General features: G+C 36.1%; 1 long non-coding RNA gene across 1 annotated transcript in view; it reads left to right on the top strand.

Moving 5' to 3' along the window:
- LOC127171127 (uncharacterized) overlaps positions 1 to 8,350 on the top strand; it is a 112,516-nt gene extending 104,166 nt beyond the window's left edge. The window contains exons 3-4 of the long non-coding RNA XR_007828462.1: positions 7,081 to 7,288; positions 7,649 to 8,350. This is a non-coding gene — a long non-coding RNA (uncharacterized LOC127171127). The remainder of the gene's footprint in view (positions 1 to 7,080; positions 7,289 to 7,648) is intronic.
- Positions 8,351 to 14,003: the final 5,653 nt, after the last annotated feature.

Here is a 14,003-nt window from a genome sequence, read left to right as displayed (position 1 = left end):
CGTGGTTTCCTTTTCAGCTGTGAGAGAATCTATTGAATGTTGAACAGTGAGAGCTTCATTCTCTGTGTTCATCGAGAGGCTTTTGAGTGCTGAGAAGCAACAGAGCAAAAGCAAGGCAAAAATGCCATTGCTTTACAGTTTGCATGTCTTTGTACAATAGTGGAACTGCATAACAGAAGAAAATCGTATGGTATAGCTTATAAGAATACAGAAGACAGTCAAGGGGGAGAAATACAGAGTGTTTTAGACAGTGGTAAATGTACTCCCAGCCGAAATAGCACCCTGTCTCCAGAAAGTAATTCAGACCACATGTGCATCAATAAAAATGACAGACGAAGGAACATCATGGACCGTTACCTTGTCTGCATTATAAACTGTAACATCAAAGACGTGTTTTTAAATGTCTAATGAATTTCAGCTTTTGGCAAAGGACATCTCGTTCAAACTTTATTTCATACTGGTGTGTTCTGGGTCACACTGAAGGTGCCTGAGATCTACCTGAATTAGTTTCAGTTAAAAGACAAGACTCATTTGTATTCTGAATTTTCAACACATTTCAATGAGAAAACAAGTTCAAACTGTAATAGGCCACCGAACGTCTTTTTTGTTCTTGCTCAAATGCTTCAGTGATGTTTCCTCGAAATAGGCTGTGAGAAAGTCTCTTCGTGTATAATTGGAGTAGAACACATCAGGATTTATAAATTGTGAAAGTCCCAATGAACATGAACTAGGAGGTCATACTTGAGTACATAAATGACATTTACTTAACATTTACCTTTACTTTTTCTCATTTCCTGTGAAAGATGACCTGCTTGGAGCTCTTCTGTTTTATCCAGCTATAAAGTGAATCATTAAAGGCGAAGTGTGTATTTTTTTTTTTTCTTCTTCTATTCCAGCTTAATATGCAGACTATAAGCCATTTGTAGCCTGACTCTGCTGAAAAGTGCATCAAAACAGAAGTGTTATCAAAATAGTGCTTGTCTGATCTTGATCAGCCTAACATAGCAACAGTGACTCATCCAATGGCACCAGTTTGGGGCGGAGCTACTGGTTTCATGTGACCAAAAGCAGATGCAGGGACTGTTTGTGGAAGCGATTTTACAAAGGTAATTTTTTCAGTTGTTATTGCCAAAGAAATTGCACACGACAGGCTGGTAACGTATGCAGAACTTCTCCAGTCATTTAGTCACAATAATGAAAAAAAGATCTGTCGCTACTTCTGTTTCATTGCAACTTTAGGCATAGTTTTGTATGTGTGCTACTTTGGACCTCATGGCAAATAGTAGCTGTTATATAATAGTATAATAATAGTCCTCAACAGATGGCCAAGGTCGCAACTAAAAGTGTGAGGGTGGTACAGCCGTGGTTGTTTGACCAGAAATGCTTCCATAAGCATTTGACTCTGGGTGTGAATCAGGCTGGAGATCTCCCCGGGAGAAAGATGCTTATGTTTTTTTCGACACGGCAGAGTGAACTCTTGCACTCCGGTGTGACGCTGAAGCTAAGTGGCTAACAACAGGGCTGGGACTCTGGGACTCAGTGTGAGCATGAACCCACAGAAACTCACAGTTATGCCTCAGAGCACAAGGCTTCACATTCCTTCACCATCCAGCTGTTTCCCAAATATATGGAGGATGAGAGATGAGAAAACAAAAAGTCATGACTCTCTAGTACATGCTACGAATCAGAAAGAATGGATGGTTATGATATACAATTTCGCTCGGTTGTTCCAACAAGTGGAGTCAAAAGTGCAAGTTATTCTGAAAAACGAAAATCAATACGACAGTATCACCTCCATGAGGATGAATAGGAATGCTAATAGTTACGTTTCTCCAGTTATAGTAGACCTCTTTGGAAGTAGCTCTCCTCTGTCTCAGATTTGCAGCAGCCATTGGATGTTCTAAGACTTGTTTTATTATGTGCTACGGAGTGAAGACAGACACAGGGTTGATGATGATGTGCATCCTAAAGTGCTTTCATTTTAAATACATATACAAATCAAAGCGGATGAAAGAGAAAACCAAATGGGCTGCAATGTCCTTGATGTTAGAGGCAGGCGTTTATTGTCTTGGTGGTTGCCCGGTTATGTCATGACCTTTCTCATACAGCACACTGCTTCCTTTATTAACTTCATATGCCTCATAACATTCTACGAGAAACATTATTTTGGGCTACATCACAACAAGAAAAAAGGTTTCTCCTTGATGGGACTTCAGTGAGATGGTAATTTTTAAAAATGTTATTCAATTTTTAGTTTAATTAAAAATTTAGTAACTTTTTATTTTGGTAGTCCACTTTAGACATTCCGTTAACTGTAACAGGCTACCTGATCTCGTGATGAAAACGTACCTGAGGGAAGTTTTTCACAAGATGCGAAATATAGTGCAAACGGTATGTTATTTTAAAACGTCACGGAGCATTAGAGTTATAGCGCTACTCAAAGGGTTACGCGTACTGTGGTTACGCGTACAAAACCAACGTCAAATAAAACGTACCAAATGTACATTTATCTGTTCCGGGGGGAAAAAACAAACATTTTTTAAGCACCACTCAGTGCCATTTCTGTTTTTAAACTGCAATGATATGTATTTATTGCTAAATATTCCCACAAATACATTTTTGTCATGAAATCAGGTTGGTGGTGTGCAGTGGTGCTCTGAAATGAGTAGACAAAGTAATCATTTAAAAAAAAATAAATAATCAAATGTAAATTAACGTCTCAGTGTTTGTGGTTAAATAAACATTACTTACACTATCAGAAAAAGAACATTAACAATGTAATCAATATTCTATTTATTAAAGCCAAATATAAATCTCGTCTAATTAGTGTTTTTAAGCATATTACATTTATTCTAAAATAATAACTCAAAGCAGTATCAATTTAAATAATATGTTTGTGAACTTATGTTTAGCGATTCTTTCTAATAGTTAATGTTTATCTATCTTAAAAAAAAAATTGGATCATCAGTTATTAATGCTGGGTAAATACTGGTCACAGACACAGAGATTTACTTTAAATTTCACCAAACTGATTACTCACAAAAAACTCTTATTTAGTTATATCTAAGTGTGTGAAATTAGTTTTATTTTAATGGCATTATATTTGTTCATTCACTGATTTGTGAACACAAGATTTATCGCATGAACCAATCATATCCGATCATAGCTAGTCATGTCTAATCATATTGAGATGGAGGCATTGCCCCTCATGTGACTTCCCCCATTCATTCTCAGTTACCCCCCACCAAACCCACTGCATTCTTTATAGGGGCTGTTAAAACTCAGTGTTCTCAGGGGAGGCGAGAGAGACGTGGACTCCCAGTGTAACTTTACCTGGTGTCACTGTTGGACAATGTTTCTTTAAAGTGATCTGAGGAGGCACTGAGGAAACGCCCCTGAACTGTAAGTAACTTTGCAACTGCCAGTCATTTATTAGCATAGACTGTCTGCTTAATATCTGCCAACACTTTATTTTGATGGTCCCCAAACACACATTCTACTGACTATAACTTTGCAAGTACATGTCAACTTATTCTTCTAACCCTAACCTAACGGCCTACTAATACTCTAATAAGAGTTAGACGACATAGTTGCAAATTAATGAGTGTTAGTTGACATGTAGTTGCTATGTCTAAAGTGGACTATCAAAATAAAGTGTAACCCCAAAATCCAGTGGTTGTTGAGTATATTGTTGTATCAGTATGTTTGCTCTGCTGGTGTTTGTAGGGGCAGCATGAACCAGACTTGAGTCTGAATGAACTCACCAATGAACAACATAAAACAAATCTCTGTTATCCTTTATTTGTTCCCTGTTTTATATCACCTCTGAGATCAATAAATAACCATCTCCCAAAAACAATGGCAAATTTACAACAGTACGAAGAAAAATGTTTTTAATATTTTCCCTCCCTCTCTTTGTTTCTGTTGTGACAGATGCTTGAAGGGAAGAAAAATCTATAATACTCTCTCTTGGAAACAGACTGACACGTGTCCCGGCGAAAGCCCGGTGTGCACACAATTGTGCCATCTGAAACAAACAGGGTTTTTTTTGTCATAGAAAGAAATCATAAGTCTTTGCTTTCTTTGTGACATGTTAATTTAATTGCTTTTGTGATAAATCCCTGACTCCGACAAATTCTCATCATGTAGATGTGAGCATATGTGTGTGAAAATGAGAAACGTTGCTCATCTTGTCTACGGTATATGATGTGCAACATAAATGTCTCATTATGTACAAATCAAATTACTTTTTGCTCTAAAAAATGAAGAGTTTACAAATACTCTGTTTTCCAGGTTTAATAATGCTAACATTAACACAAGGTTTTGCTTAGGTTTGTGCAGTTTCGTTTTCATTTTTAATGGAAATGAGGGTGTCAGTCAAACATGAACTACTGACGTAAAATGTCTTGCTAATGCTGTCATTAATGGCCAATGTCTCAGCTAAGATGCATACAGTCTGACATTAAAGACTGTTGATGTTGTACATTCTTGGCAAGATCTCACCAGCACATATCATACGATCTGACAAGCAACAACCACAAAGGACAGAAATCTGTATTATATATAAGCTGTTCTGCAGACGGTAATAGAAAGAATATGTGTTCATCACTCAACCTCATTGCTCACAGTTTCAGTTTAATTGATTTTTGAGCTGCTTAACAAATTGAAAGTCGTACTGTCCTTGTAGGTGCCTTTTGTTCAATAAGTATATAAGAATGTAATCATCACCTGTAAATCAAAATTAAAGTTCATAAGTACAATTTATGTAACCTTCCTAATAGTGCTTAAGATTGATTGCATTGGCTCGTTGGTCATTTCTGTGCCTTTTCAGTCTCACTTTCATCTAAAGTAATTCTGTGCCAATTCTGATTCGTTTTAATGACAAGTATATAAATAGTCAAGAATGAGGACATGTCTCAAAGTTCTTATTATTTTTTTTGCTTTAGAGAGAGCCACTGCTAAATTATAGTTAGATTAATAAGTGATGAACAGCAGTGTGGCAGATTTAATCAAGACGTGATGTTTAATGTTTGGATTAAACTATAATACAGCAATTTTGAGTTTTTCAAATGCTACAAATTGAGTCAATATTAAAGTTATTTAGACAAGCTTGAGAGCCTCAGAGTGCAAACAATACAGTGTTACTGTTAAACACTGGAACCAGTAAAATGAGCTTTACTCTATTACTCATATTTATTTCTGATATTTCAAATGTATTTCATAAGCCGTATAAATAGCAATTTAAATTCACAAATTTACAGTTTCGTTTTTAATGAAATATAAATTAAAGTAATTCATTCTTTTTTGCTAATGACACTATATATTGCTGCTAAAATAGCATAGCTTATCCATTTCTATCTTATTTATGGGTGTAATGTAATATTTAATCTAATTTAATTATTAATCCTATAATCCTACAAATGAAGGTGACAAAAAAAGGATAAGTCTGAAATAAGGTAAAGGAAAGACTCATTAGTAATGCCTTAAGCAATTAAAAGTTTTTACTTTTTTTTTTTTTTTTTTTCCAGCATGCAGTGAGAATTCAATGCTCATTATGTGTGCTATCACTTATGTTAAAGTTTTAAACAATTAAATACTATAAAAATTCATGTAATACATATAGCACAAATTAATTATATTTAAACATTTAACTGTAATATAATATAATATAATATAATATAATGCAATATGTGACCCTGAACCACAAAATTCACACGGGTATATGTAGCAACAGCCAACAATAAGTATTTTATTGGTCAAAATTATTGATTTGAAGTTCCATTCCATCATGTTCCATTAAGATATTTTGTAAATTTCCTACTGTAAACATATCATAACTTCATTTTTGAGTAGTACTATGCATTGTTAAGAACTTTGTTTGGACAACTTTAAAGGTCATTTTCTCAATTTTTTGTTTTGTTTTGTTTTGTTTTGCACCCTCAGATTCCAGATTTTCAAATAGTTGTATCTCGACCAAATACTGTCCAGATGATATAAATAATAATATAATATAACATTTAACTCTTGCTGTAAGTTTTCAACTATGCTTTATTTAAAACAGAAGTAGTTTAAATACACATTTGATTTACATTCCACGGTAATATCATTATATAACTATTAAATTAGTGGTATTAACTTTCAGTCCTTAATAACTCATTTAATGAATCAAGGTTGAGTTCAGTACAGTGTGTTGGACGAATCAAGTGTAGTTTAAAGAAAATTGAAAACCAGGCAGGGGGCCAAAATCATTTAGGAGTGCACTTCAAACTACCAGTGAGAGAGAGAGAGTTCATAAGATGAACTTTATTCTTTTAACCTCCTGGGTATTTTAGATGATTTTTATGTCTTCTGTACTTTCGTGTGTGTTCCTCTATCTCTAAAAGCCTTCCCTCATGTCCTGTTTAGACTCTTTAAATAAGGGCTTTTCTACTGGTGGGCCAGTGAATGTGAAAGGGTCACGGACAAGAGGGGAAATCAAAGATAAATGTAAAGGTTACTAACCACATGTTCATCTTCACTGGAAGTCTAAAGTTTAGAAAAATTAAGTCTTTTATGCTTATTAAAGCCATATTTGATTAAAAAAGTACAGCAAAAACAGTAATATTGTGAAATATTATTACATTTGAATTCTGCTGAAAATTCAGCTTTGTCATCACAGGAATAAATGACATTTTACATTAGAACAGTCATTTTAAACTGTAATAATATTTTATTATATATATATTCTTTCAAAAACATTACAAAATCTTAATTACTCCGAACTTTTGGTTGCCAATTTGAAAATAAATGGGCTTTAACTTTAAAAAAGGATGAGAAGACATGAAGAGTGACATCAAAGGTTGTCATACTGAAGATATTAAATATGAAAAGTTTTAGAATACAAGTAATATTAATAACTCAGTATCTGACTGTAAGGATATTTTGTTGACTTCTGTACAACACATTTTGGCTTCCATTTGATGTGCAATGTAAATGGGTTCTTAAGAAAAAACAGCTGAAAACATCTACACTAAATATCATTATCTCTCTCCCTACATTCTTTACCATTTCTTTTTTCCTATCCTTATTCCTTCTCTACAGGATGAAAGAGACGGATTAGGCGTGCTGCCCAGGTGGGGAGGCATTCATCTTTTCCGGCCCAAATGCCAGCTGGAGAGCTGCCCTACAAGCGCCTGAGTATATCAAAGGGGTCCTTTCTGAAGCGCCTAGCACTGCGAATATGGATGACAGGGAAAGAGCTTCTCAAACTAGTCCACATGAGAAGAGCTCAGCAAGCAACAGAGAAAAGGTATTATTTCACAGAGAGAATCCTTGTGGAAAGCATAAATAAACTCAGATCTAGTACCTCAATCTAGTGTCAATTCTATAAGGAGATCAGGCATTTAATTTTACTAATTTTTATAATTATCAGGAGAAAAACTGTTAGATAAATGAACACTTCATGCGTAATAATGTGAATTATTAGACAAGAGGCCATTATTATTCAAGGGACCACTTGATGAGTAAAACGATTTCCGCAAATGTGCTCAAGAAGCTATTTTACAGCAATTACACCAGGGAGCCAGAACAGAGTGGCATTATCAGCCTCTTGCCCAGGGCAACACAAAATCTCTATCAAAGCCCCCCACCTCTTCTGATCCCATTGCAGATTTCCAGAGGTGCATCCGAGCCGATCTGGCAGATGGAAGAAAGATGACAAAACTAAATGTGGATCATCCCACTGAAAGATTTCTGACTTTGAATGCAGATTTTCAGCTTTGTTAATCTCCACGGCTTGGACTGCGACTGTGGTTGGAGACCTTTGTGACTGTATAGAATGGAAATATACACCAGCCTGAACTAAAAACAGCATGCTAATCTGGCGCCGCAAACTATAGCGCTCTCCAAATGCAAGAGATTGGATGAGATTGGCTAGTGCTGATTGTGATTCTGTCAGGCTTCAGAGTGAGTGAGTTTCAGACTTATGAATGTAGTAATTACTGCTTTGATAGCCGAAACTGCTCACAGATGAACTAATTAAAAAGAGGACAGAGATGTGGCTTATGTTCCTCAGGGCTGTGGAAGTCAGATTGTGCTTAGTATTTCGGTGTCGAAGAGTCAATATAAACTTTTTTCTTATACTTGTTTGCTTCTGTTTAAATTAAAAGGCAGCTTTGCGGGAAAGTCTCAAGACCCAAGAACCACAGCAGCAATAAAAAATGGGGGTCTGGAGTTTGTCTTTCTCAGTATTCAAGCATAATGGTATGACATGATCTGCAAAGATTTAGAACATACTTTGTATGTTAACTGCTTTGACCCACTTGAGAACACTGACAGTGAATTAGTATTTATTAGGTGTCACTACAGTGTTTCCCCTGCCATTATATTAGGGGGGCGGCCGCCCCCTTTATTTTCTGCAAAACACACAAGAATTTCTGGAAAAAAAAAAAGAAAAAGATTGTAGGGCCCTGTTGTTCAAAATGTCGAAATTGAGATTTTGACTTATTTTTTCACTGAAATAAAAGTTTTTGTTATTACACAGAGAGTAATGTACCGTACCGTACCGTACCGTTGGTAATCCCACCCCCCCCAAACCTGTACTAGTAACATATGCTTTTAGATTTTGGATTACTGGAGCCTTTAGGTTAGGTTATCTGAGTAGTAGGTGACATAATTGCAGATTTGGAGACAAAATGAAAATGTATGAATTTTGCACAGCTACTGACTCCACTGCTCCTTCTTACTATTACACTATGCTTCTTTTCATCTTTTTCTTATTATTTTATGCCTCTTTTAATTTTTCTACTTGTGTGTGTGTTTATGCAACACATGATGCATCACTCATATATGTTAATCATTTTTTGGCTCACTTCCCAGAGAATCATGCAAAAGTTCGGAATACTTCACATAAACTAAGTCACATATATGACTCAAGAGCAATGAGTCATTTCAATTGGCAAGACAACAGTAACTCAGATATGCAGGTGTGAGTCAGTTCATTTTATTTATTTATTTGTGGGCTACTTTGTTTTCCCTTTTACTCTACAATGAAAGATAAAAGAGGTTTCTCCTCTGTTCTTATCATCTGTACCACAACTATCCTGAAATTGACCTTCTTGTCCACCTGGGAAATATATTGGCTTGCTGGAGGGTGCGGGCTTTAATACGGGCCAGCGTAAGAGCTGTCAGCCAGCCTGATTACCTTCATATACACAAACACCTGCTGCCATCACACACAAACTCTCCAACATCTCATCTCTAGGTTTCTGCAAGCCAATGGTGGCCTGATTAGAACCGTACATATACATCTGAGCATACTGTAGACTTCTCCAATGAAGAAAAAATGTCTTGCACACATGCAATGACGCACTTGCATATCTACACACACATTCTAAATATAAATATGGTGATTATAGCTATGCAATTTATTAACCAGCATAAGAAAACAGTCCCACTCACTCTCTCTCTCTCTCACACACACACACAAACACACAATCTCTCTTGCAGACAAACCCGGCGTCTCTCTAGGAGAGACTGTCTGCCCCACTTTCAAATAGGCAATTTTTCATCGGGCCCCCTGAAAATTTCTCTATTCTTACCACAGGATAGCTAATGCACATCATCTATCTCAAAGCAGCCAGCAGGAGCCAGAGAATCCATGCTTATATATGGTCTCATTAGCCAAGCAACTGATACCTCAACAAACTAAATATGCCTGTCGGTGTGATCTTACAGCGACTGGCAGACCTTGGGTACAGTTACTCTTACAAAGGGACATTAAAGATCATGGAACCTGAACAACAGACTACATTTGGGACAACAGGCAAAATTTTCACAGATAGACAGGGAATTATTGTCGCTGGAAGATTTGTGGCATATCATTTTAATGTGCAAACAAATTCGCAACTCATCTGCAAAATTAGATGGAGAAAAAAACATCTTGCCTAAAGAAATGTGGGGTGATAACTGTAATTTCATTTGCAATGCATTTTGGTTGCTAGCAGAATGAATGGAACAGAAGTGAACATATTTAGGGATTTTTATTTGTACAAATGCGTAGCCTGTAACTGTTTCTCCAAATAGGTAACCTGAGAAGTGATGATACGCAGACCAACAAAACAACTGCTTGTGTAATATTGCTTTAATATAAGAGATAATTAAAGAAGGCGGCAAGTAATGTACATTTTAGACACAATATTGTAAGTTACTTTTTTTTTATTGCCAATTACTGCATTTTTACTCCACCAGTGAAAACAGAACGCAGCAACCACTAAATTAATGAGTGTTTTTAAGGAAAGGTAAATGATTCAATGATTCATTCATAAAGAATTAATTCCTGAATGAACAAATAAACCAGTGTTTTGAATCGGTTGAGTGAATGAGTCAAATCACTCGCTCATAAAGACAGTGAATTGTCGCCACCTACTGGCTTTACGATGTAACATGCAAAAGATACCACCGCCGAACGTGCGAACAAGCGGAGTGATACAAACAGTGAAAACTCCCGGACTGATTCACTACTAGTAGAACGCAGCTCAGCCAGTCGAATTCAAGGACCGGAACTACTTGAGCTAATGCCGTTTAGAATGTTCTTGTTAGTTTTTTTTTTTTTTAACACTTAACGTCTCAGGATTACATACTATATATTAATATAACCCATGAAAGAAGGATAATTTTGTCTTACTAAGCACGCTTGAGGATTTGAGTTCATTGAGAGGTAAACGGCGTTGTGTATATGCTTTACTCAAGCCTTGTGGTTGATTGGATTAAATGAACATGGCCACGCATTTCTGTTCAGAACTAGCTGCGTTCAGTCAGCAGCAGAATACGGTCGTCGGGTCAGTGCTGTATTTCATGGTTACGTAGTTCGGATATTTATGAGACGGACACTCGCATTTTATAACCGAACTCAAACTGGTGAATTATCAGGAGTCACAATCGCATTATAGACGAACACCTGCTGTGTGAACCGAACCGTTCAGTTTTGTAGTGTGATATAAAAGACTGCTCAGGTATAAAAGCCGCTGTTGGTTTACAAAGATTTTACGGTTGGACTGTTGTAGTAAAAAACTGCAGTGTTGATGGTGTTGGGGAACTTTTCGGAACTTTGAATAATTTAACCAAAAATATTCAGTGTTTCGAAGTGTTGGAAACACAGGCTGGCCATATCTGTTAGTCTATGGTCTAAATGCAACAAAAACTAAACATGTATTTTAATTGCAAATGTTTTCATGTGTAACCTGTTAAAATGATAGCCTATCCACAAATGATTCTGTAGGTTCTGTAAAATTTGTTTTCTTTTTATAAAAATAATAATAATATATATATATATATGTGTATAATATATAAATATATGGATGGATGGATGCTGTTTCAGGAGCATTCACTCAGTATCATTGTCTCGTTTTTGACTGAGATGGCTTTTAGCTGGTTTTGCATCTGAACTCTATATATATATATACAGTACTGTGCAAAAGTTTTAGGCCACTAGTATTTTCACAAGCTAAAAAATGGTTTAAAGTAAGTTATTTCTATCTTTTGCTGAAGTATGTGTCAGTAAAAAATATTGGTTTACATTTCCAAACATTCTGTTTGCCATTAATTGTAATAATCTAGTGAGATTTTTGTTTGCACAAGGAGTCTGACAACAGCCAGTGCTCCACACAGACATCTGATCTCACCATCATCCAGTCTGTCTCTGGAATGACATGAAGAAACAAAAAAACTGAGACAGATTAAATCCAGAAGAACTGTGGCAACATCTCCAACCTACCTGCAAAGCTACCTGAAAAACTATGCACAAGTGCACATAGGGCAAAAGCTGCTTTAAACGCAAAGGATGGTCACATCAAATGCTTATTTATTTTAGTTAACAGAAGTTCATTGATAAAGAAAATCTATTTATGACATTGTTTTTGACAGCATCCTCATTTTATGTGCCTAACTGCCTAAAAAATTTAACAGTATTGTAGCTTTGTAGGTGTAGGTCGCTTAAAGCATCTTGGAGATGTTGCCACAGTTCTTCTGGATTTAGTCTGTCTCTGTTTTTTCTGTTTCTTAAAACAGACTGGATTGAATGATGGAGAGATCAGAACTCTGTTTGCACAAGGAGTCTGACAACAGCCTGTGCTCCATACAAAAATCTCACTGGATTATTATAATTAATGGCAAAATGAATGTTTAGAAATGTAAACTGATATTTCCTACTGACACACTACAGCAACAGACTGACTTTAACTGACTTTAAACCATTTTTTAGCTGATGAAAATATTAGTGGCCTAAGACTTTTGCACAGTACTGTATATACCACCAGGTACCTAGCACTAGCACTTGCTAATATGGGGTTTGCACTTATATCATGATTTGGTCAGTTATCCGGATGCACACCATATTGGCGATACTCGGATGTAACCAACAGCGTGTATTGCATGGTTAATGTACTACTGAATATGTTGTTCTGCTTGTACGTTATCTAACCCATGGAAAGAAAAAAGGGCGCAATATTTTGACAAACTACAGTTCATAGGTGGCAAACATATGTACGAGAAGTAATGGAGATATTAGCCTACCATTTTACCTACCTGATGGGAAATGAGAACAAACACGAATGTTCCGAGATTCTTGCCTTGGAAATCCTGGTTCAGTTTGGCCAACCACAAACACCTTTTTTTCCTCATTTTTTGCACTTTTCTCCTTGATTTGTTATAACTTTTGGCAGTCTATATAGTATTGCAAATGTTTTTCCCAGACCGACCAATTAGTACAGCCCAAAACATGACAATAATTGACCGTTTTCAGCTGCAATAATAAGCTAAATATGTACGTTTCGTTCGGTTCAGTGGCATTGTTTATGTTCAGTGCCACCAATATAAAAACACTATATTGCAGCATATCTAAGTGTGATGTTAAACCCAAGACAGAGTTTGTATTTGAGGTTCAGCAAGAGTCTACTAAGTTGATCTGACTCTGTTTACCCATAATTTTACAGTAAAAAAAGATGAAGAATGCTTATTAGTTGCTAAATATTCATGTATTTTAAAATATGAATCTAACAAAGAAATTCTTATAATGATATGACATAAACCTCATGCATCAGGTTGTAACCTAGGCATCAGTTTTCTATAGAAAAAAATTGTCTGTTGTCAGTAATGTAGCAATGTAGTTCACACAGAAGTCACTTTCAAACCAAGTAGCTTTCTGTTGGTCAGTGTGGCAGATTTGCATGACCAGTTATGAAATCTGCATAGGAAAATGTTTTGTCCTTATAAGGATTCCTATTAAAAGGACTGAATTTCAGGCGTGAAAATATACTGAACAATGTCAAATGTGACCTGACCTTTAGGGCCTATTAACACCATTTTTATCTCCTTTTAACTTGAGCACTGCATTTCAGAACATCAAGTCATGTGCAAGCTACTGCAAGAGATTTGAGCGGTCAATTATGTGTGTCAAACACATCCATCATCTACCTCATGTTTACATAGAAAAACAATGGAAAAGCAGCACAGTGGAATACAAAAACATGTTCTGTTTGAACGGCCCCTTTGCAAGTCATACAGGTTGGTCATTTTAGTTTGCAACTAAGTAAATAAATATCTCGACAGATCATTTGAGAATGGCAGTGCCTCTGATCTATCCACGGCACAGCTGAGAGGCTTTTTCAGAGGAAACTGGAGCTCCAAAGTTTTAGAAGCATATAAATCTGCCTCCTCTAAAGCTTTAACTGCAGAGTCTGTTCGACTAGAATGACCAAAGATTTGTGTCCTTTCTCTAGGCAAAAAAAAAAAAAAATATTACGCAGTAAAATGGATAGCAGTGCATTCCAGCCGCTTCGCTCCTGCAGCAGCAGCTTAAAGATTAAGACCCGAGAGTCAGTAGGTTGAATCACAGGTTAGTACTATCGTTAAACAAGTAATGAAATGCTCATTTGCTGCTTGACTTACACCCTGTAGCTCTACTAAATAATCATAGCGTAAATCAAAGTAAAAGAGCGACTCTTTAAAGCAAGAAATGTGCATTGATT

The sequence above is a fragment of the Labeo rohita genome, chromosome 9, assembly GCF_022985175.1.
Source record: "Labeo rohita strain BAU-BD-2019 chromosome 9, IGBB_LRoh.1.0, whole genome shotgun sequence".
Lineage (NCBI taxonomy): Eukaryota > Metazoa > Chordata > Actinopteri > Cypriniformes > Cyprinidae > Labeo > Labeo rohita.
The sequence above is the reverse complement of the archived record's forward strand: the minus strand, read 5'-3'. Positions and strand labels throughout refer to the sequence as shown.